Source organism: Malaya genurostris, chromosome 3 (genome assembly GCF_030247185.1).
Source record: "Malaya genurostris strain Urasoe2022 chromosome 3, Malgen_1.1, whole genome shotgun sequence".
Lineage (NCBI taxonomy): Eukaryota > Metazoa > Arthropoda > Insecta > Diptera > Culicidae > Malaya > Malaya genurostris.
Window position 1 is genome coordinate 120,725,813 of NC_080572.1, and position 7,785 is coordinate 120,733,597.

The window sequence follows — 7,785 nt, forward strand, 5'->3', positions numbered from 1 at the left end:
ATTCCATTTTGGATATATTCATCAGCAACATCGCCATAGACAGCTCTCCGGTTGTCTTCTACGAGCTCTCTTCTGACCACTTTCCAGTAATATTGACGTTGGGATCTTCACCAGAAACAGTGCCTATTCAACCACGGAGGAACTATTATCGCACCGATTGGGTCCAATTTCAACAAATCGCCGACCAACTTATTAATATCGATTTGCCACTTGATTCCCCGATGGAAATCGATGCGGCCCTATCTTCCTTCCAGCATTCAATCACAGTCGCTCGTGATAGGACGGTTCCAGTACAACATATGCCGAGTTCCTCTATTCAAATCGACAGTGTCACCAAGAAACTCATCCGACTTCGGAATATCTACCGGAGGCAGTATCAACGAACTGGCATCCTAGATAGGAAGACTACTTATAACAACTTAACTAGGATAATCCAGGAAAGGATATCTGAGCTTCGCAACAGGAACTTCCAGCAAAAGCTTCGAGAAATTCTCCCACATTCAAAGCCCTTCTGGTCCTTAACGAAGGTGCTTAAGAAAAAACCGAAGCCTATTCCTCCTCTGATGTCACCCCAGGACGCAGCTGAAGGAATACCTTTAATCACACCAGTAGAGAAGGCAAATGCGCTAGGCCAGCAGTTTGTGTGTTCTCACAATTTAGGACTCAACATTGTTAGTCCATATGAAAGAGACGTTGCTGATAGCGTAGCTGAGGTTGACCAATCAGACAGCTTAGTTCCTGAGGAAAGTAGAGTCACTGCGAATGAGCTGATGGCTTTTGTGAAAAAATCCAAAAATATGAAGGCCCCCGGTTTCGACAACACATTCAACATTGAGCTGAAACATTTGAGTATTCGCTCATTTGTCTTCTTAGCTAAACTTTTTAACAGGTGCTGGGAGCTTGGTTACTTCCCTTCAATGTGGAAGTTAGCTAAAGTTATCCCAGTTTTGAAACCGGGGAAAGATCCTTCCTTTTCCAAGAGCTATCGGCCCATCAGCTTACTCTCTGCCCTATCCAAGCTGTTTGAAAAGTCAATACAAAGGCGAATTCTTGCTTTTGCAGATGAACAGGATATATTTCTGGAAGAACAGTTTGGGTTCCGGAAAGGAAGATCCACCATCCACCAGCTCACAAGGGTTAACAACGTCATCCAGCAAAACAAATCAGTGTCCAAAACGACTGCCATGGCAATATTGGATATTGAAAAGGCATTAGATAATGTGTGGCACGATGGACTGGTGTTCAAACTGCATCGGTATAATTTTCCCATGTATCTTATTAAAATTATCAAAAATTATCTTGCAGATAGAGCATTCCAGGTTTCTCTGAATAATGCACTTTCAGAAAGATTTACTATTCCTGCTGGTGTACCCCAAGGAAGTATCCTAGGTCCCATTCTATACAACATTTTTACATCAGACATCCCACCTCTTCCGGGGGGTGGTGTTCTGTCACAATTTGCTGATGATACTGCCATTCTTTACAAAGGTCGTGTCATTAATGCTCTGAAAAATAAACTACAGACAGGTCTGGACGCTTTAACGGAATATTTTACAAGCTGGAAAATTGTGATCAATGCAGCAAAAACTCAGGTCATCTTGTTTCCACATTCAAGATCTCCAAAACTTGTTCCATCAGACGAATGCAGAATACGATTCGGTGATGAGGTCATTCAATGGTCCGATGAAGTTATCTATCTAGGACTCACCTTTGACAGACATCTGATATTCAGGTCACATGTTGACAAAATCGTTCAAAAATGCAGCATACTCATTAGGTCTCTGTATCCGCTGATTTGTAGAACATCTAAACTATGCCTGAAGAATCAGATGGCTGTCTACAAACAAATCATCTACCCCGCAATTGAATACGCAGTCCCTGTTTGGCGGGGCTGTGCACGCACACAAACTTAGGCTTCAGCGCATTCAAAGTAAGATCTTAAAGATGATTCTAAATCTACCCCCTTGGACAAGGACTAGTGAAGTACATGAGATTGCCTCACTGGATATACTAGAACAAAAATTCGAACAATACTGCACGAAATTTGAAGAGAGGTGCTCAATCTCTGAAATACAAATAATTCAAAATTTGTACGTATTAGGTTAGGGATAGTTATAAGTAGGTAGACATTTTATAAATAATTAAAATAAATATTATGATTAAACATTAGTATGTAAAACAAGAGTAACTAAAACACCTAATATTAATAACGAATCGTATGAACAACAAAGATGAAAGGCCAAAGGGTCAAAACACTTGTACTGTAAAATATTGATGTAATACACAAAAATAAGATTAATAAACAGATATTTATGTAAAAAAAAAATTAATTGTTCCTCCACAATATGCTGTTAACAGCTCGACGACCCATTCAGTATTACTGGCTGCCGCTCTGCTAACTCTCTCTTTTATATCGTTTCACTGTTTCCCGTTCTGCGTATAGGAAAGGAATTCTAACAAAGGGGACGTCCTACCGTGCTACCACTAGCACGTATAAAAGGAAATGTGATGTGAGAAATAGTGTCATTTAAGTTAAAGCAGCTACTCTATACGTACGAGACACCGTCAGAACGATGGCTCCGAAAACAGGTAGAAAAGCAGATTTGTACCGTCACTAACACATTCAATTACGAACGGCAATGCGAAAGCGAAAGTGATGATGTTGAACACATCTTTATACTAGTATGGGGTCGTGTGAAAATATGCCATGCGAAACAGGGTTGCCATATATACAGGTTAATCTGTATTATTATTATTACTATCATTATTATTATTAGAATCACTCTTGCATACCGAAGATCGTAGATACATTTCAGACCAGGCCATTGCAATTGTCTCGAACTGAAATTTCGAGAAGAATCAGATATCTTCGAACTTCATAGCTTCAATAAAAATAAACTACAAATTTGTCGTACCTAGCTTCCTATATTAGCAAATTAAAAAGGAATTGTTTCAAGTTTGGAATATATAGTTGTAGAATAGTAGCTGTTTAATGTAACTAATCTGTACTTTAATGTAGGTGCATCGCTTCAAACTCTATTAGTGAAAAAGAGGAAAGCTTGCACTATTCATACAATCAATCAACTAACTGATATTCGGAAAAGTGATGGGAGCGTGTCAGTTTTTTCGTATTCACGACATCCAGTTATGTCTCTGACATTACTCACCCGCCTTTTTGATTGAGATTTGTGTTTCGTGCGCAACAGCATGAAAAGTATGAAAAATCGTAGTAGTCCTGAGTCACCATTGTTCGAGTGATCCTAAGTCACCACCTTTTTCTTTCTTTCTTTCTTTTGTTTTGACGTGAATACATCTTACTTTGCTATGAAGCACCTGAAGCTATCGCTACGCCAATTTGAAAGCTGCGCCTGCTATGTGTTCGAAACATGCAAAATGCTGCGCTCCTATTAGAACAAATTCATGCTAAATAGTGTTTTATTGGGTGTAATCAAAATAGTGCAGTGTAATTAACAGTCTCTCGTCGCTATAATCACTATTTGGAATGGGGAAAAATATTGTTGTTCATATTTAGCACCCTACGTTTATCGAAAATATTCATTATTTCTCAGTTGTGATTCAGTTGCAAATTTATTCAGCATAGATTTTTTCATAGATGACAATATAGTAATTAAATTTTGTACGAAGGTGTCGAACTGAAGCATGGTGAAAATTCAGCATCAAAATGTCATCGGAGTCTCTTCTCCCTTTAGCGATATTTCTGTGAAAATTCATCATCAAGTTTCGCTGACACAAAAAATCACTTGTGAACTTCGAGATTCAGAGTTCTGTGGATACTTTCAGTTAAGGAGTATTTTTAGAATATCTCTTGGACTGATTTTTTCACGAATGCTAATGAAATGAACTTTGCTGATCATGATTTATATACGATGTATATTTTTTGTATTTTTGTTTCGACTATAGAGGATTTAACCTTAAGGTCATTCGCCTCTTCGGACCAGACAAACTTTTTGATCTTGCGAGGTTGGGAATCGAACCCAGGTGGGCTACGTGAAACGCATCGACTTACCCGTCCCCCAACCGAGTATAATTTTGTAGTTTTTGTGTGTCTCATTTCTCGAAAGGACAATGTATGGAACATTTGTAGAACTAATTTGATACTATTGTTTTGCTGAAGGAAGTATGTTGATACGTTAAGGCGTTTAAGAGTTATGCAATATTTTTGAAATTTTTTAAGGTATTTTCAAGACTAATTCAAATAAGTAAAGAAACAAACCCTTCCAATTTTCTCCTAAATTTTTACTTATATTTTGACCTTTCAGTAACTGCATAGAATACATTTTTATCGATCTGGCATCTAACGAATATTGATGTTTGAAGCTTGACTATTTTTTGATTAAAGAGCAATCATAACTTTTTACTGGTAGCTCATATAAAAAAGCTTGGTTGATCAAAATTGTGCACAATGATTAGTTCAACAACTCTTCTAAAGATAACTTTTCGGTAGAACGTTTCATAAAAAATTTAGGACAAAAAAGTGATTTTTCAGGAGGCACCCTACTTTTATTCGGGAAAATTGATGTAACTCGATCAAATGTAGGCCTAGAGAGGTACTTTTTTCAACAAAGTTGCTCAAAATAATATTTCCTTCGACTTTATTGTACAACTAAATCATTTTTGAGTTCAATTACGAAAGTTAGATTTCAGATTTAAATATAAATTAGGACCACCCTAGTAACTTTTTTCATCAAAATGAGCGCCATTTAATTACAAGCAACTTTTTAGAAGACACCAACTATAAAAAACTAATATTTAAGAGTGAAAATATTTTTGTCACGCTAATTTCTCGTTTCGGACCACTGTGCACTGAGAGAAAAAATAAACAAAGCTTGAGGTGATGCTCTGTCATTCGCATCGATTCAACCGCTCCGAGAACACAAAAACCTGTAAAAGTTTGGTCGTCTTTGACAGCTATACATTTGTTGATGAACAAACAGATGACACTTGTCAATAGAGAACATTACTGTTGAAACCATAAACCGCCCCCCAGACGATTTATTTTTCTATTCGCTCGAATAGTTGATATAAACACCTTTTTTAATCCACCTACTGGTGTAATGATGCCTTTCTCATATTACTTATATTTTCAAAAACATCACTAGAAGATTCTGTCAAGTTTCTTGTTTTGGAACTTGAATAAAATCAAAAACTTTCTTCGGTATAAACTACCATCACCTTTTCAATTTGTAAACAGTTATTTCAAGTTAATAAAGATTTAAATGTGGCAACCCTGCACGCTATAGAAAATTGAACGAAGCACGATGTGTATTAGGCAGGTGCGTTTTCTTCTTTGTCCGTACCAGCACGTACCAATGCGTACCGATTTTGCATCATTTTGTATGACAGTTTGAAAGTTTTGATACTCATTGTTCTATAATTTCGGAATCGGAAGTCGGATATGGATGAAATTGCACAGTGTCTTTGAGGACAATTCGAAACATGATTCGGTTTAAGGGGCGGGTAGGGTCTAACACTTGAAAAATCATTTATTTTTTTCTTTATATTTTCTAAAATAAAATATTTGAAGAATTTTTTGTTAAATTTTCAAGCCTATTGGAACGAAACTCTGGAAGTTATGGACCTGTATCTATGGCTAGCTCATTCTACGAAGAAGCAAGAGCTGGGAGCACAGGCCCAAGATTTCTACTTCGATTGACTTCAAAACTTGACAAAACACTCTTGAAATGTTTCGTTATAATAAATTATAAAAGAAAAAATATGATTTTTTGAAAATGTTAGACCCTACGGGCTCCCTGGAGTAATTAATTGTTTCCATTGATTTTATAGACAAAAACATTTAAACGCGTTTTCCTCGAAAACAGGTTTTGAAAGTCCGTGTCCATCGTCATTCAAAAACTACTGCACCAATTTTTTTCAAATTTTGCATACACTTTCTACATATACAAAACCAGACCCCAACGTTTTCCTTTTCGTTGTTTATTAATTTGGGGAAATTTAACAGCTACAAAATGGTGGATTTTTTCGTGGAAAATCGTAGTTTTCACTTTAAACAACCACCAAAAATTTAAAAAATTAAATAAAATCAAACAGAAACGTTAGGGTCTAGAAAAACTTCTACTCTAATTATGCTGCGTTCATTTGTTCACTTCTGATTAGTCTGCGCTGAGATACAGTGGACAACGCAAATCAAGATTTTTAAGAAGCGTTCTCAAAAATACCTCTTCACCGACTTTTTTCTCAATATTTTCTCTTGAAAAAATTACAAAATGTTGTTCGAATGATGCTTTTTATCATGCAAAACATTTGGAGTTATTTTGTTGAACGATAATTCTGAAAAAAAAACTCGCAAAAATGATTTGTCATACTTCAGACCCTATATTCGTGATAATTTCTACTATCCGATCAGTTGAGACTCCTTATCAGCTGCGCAAAATATGTAGCTATATATTTGGCCAAAATCGATCCGCATAGATTTGAGCATTTTTATATGAAGCTCGACAGTCAAGGTCTCGTTCATCAAAAATGTGGTCAAAATGGATAAAATTATTCCGACCAAGTAACAGTAGGTGGATGTTATCAGTTTTGAAATGTTTGTTGATAATATGCACTGCTTCACATATTGCTGTGCGTAATACTAAATCTGTTGGAATTCTTCCTCGTAACATAGAACGAAGTGCAATCTTCACAGAACTTACTAAATGCTACCAACATCTTCCAAAATGCGCCAGATGGAATAAACTTTCATTCAAAACATCTAATGCTCAACGAATCTTGAATCTATGGTTGATCCAGGTTTCACACAAGTTCGTGATAATGCACTGTGGTAAACCACAGATGGACATGAAACAGCAAATGGCCATAATACAGCATGCCGTGTCGAGCAATGACACAACTTCAGATGTACAGCACTTATTGAACAGTTTACACCAAATCGAACTGCAGAGTATGAAAGTTTGTTGAATCAAAAGCGCAACCGCTCTGAACTGACAGAACTCTGACGTCTATAAACGACAACACAATTATATTCGTCGATTATATGATTCTGTTTTTCTCAAGGCTTCTTTTCTGTTCGTTTTAAAAATCGTAAGCAGGGTTACCAGTTATGTAAGTATTCAAGAAAGCTCCCAAGAAAAACATTTTTTTCTTTGATTTAACTTTTTTCGGCAACCATGTGTACAAAAAAGTGGGTTGTTAAGATACTGTGTCAACAGTTCAGCTGTGGAAGCAATCTGCAATACTGTCATACATGTGTAAAATACTATTTATTTATTTATTTATTTGGTCTTCGAAAATTTACATCACACTTAAATGCAAATTGTTAATTTAAACACATTTTTAGACACATTTAAACCAAATTTGTCATAAACTTCATTAAACAATCGGCAACATACATTAAGAGGGTTGTTTTGTCCATATTGTGTGCGATGATTAGGCAGCTGAAACACGCCGGGTCCGTCTCAACGGGGCACTAAATTGTAGTTTTCCTAGTAATTCAGAACAGTCGATATTATTACCTTCTGCTCTCTAATGTTGGAAGATGGATAAGTCGACAGCGATCTTCATCTTCATTATACAGCGAAAGAACTTCAGGTCATCCGCGAACAATAGCTTGGGAGATTCTATAGCTCTGCAGAGGTCGTTGATAAACAATACAAAAAGCAGCGGACCCAAATGGCTTCCTTGGGGAACACCTGATGATATTGAAAACGAAGAAGATTGTATGTTACCAATGCGTACAAAAGCACTGCGTCCAGTCAAGTATGTCCTAATCCATTGTGTCAGCCACTCCGGAAAGCAAGTTGATGA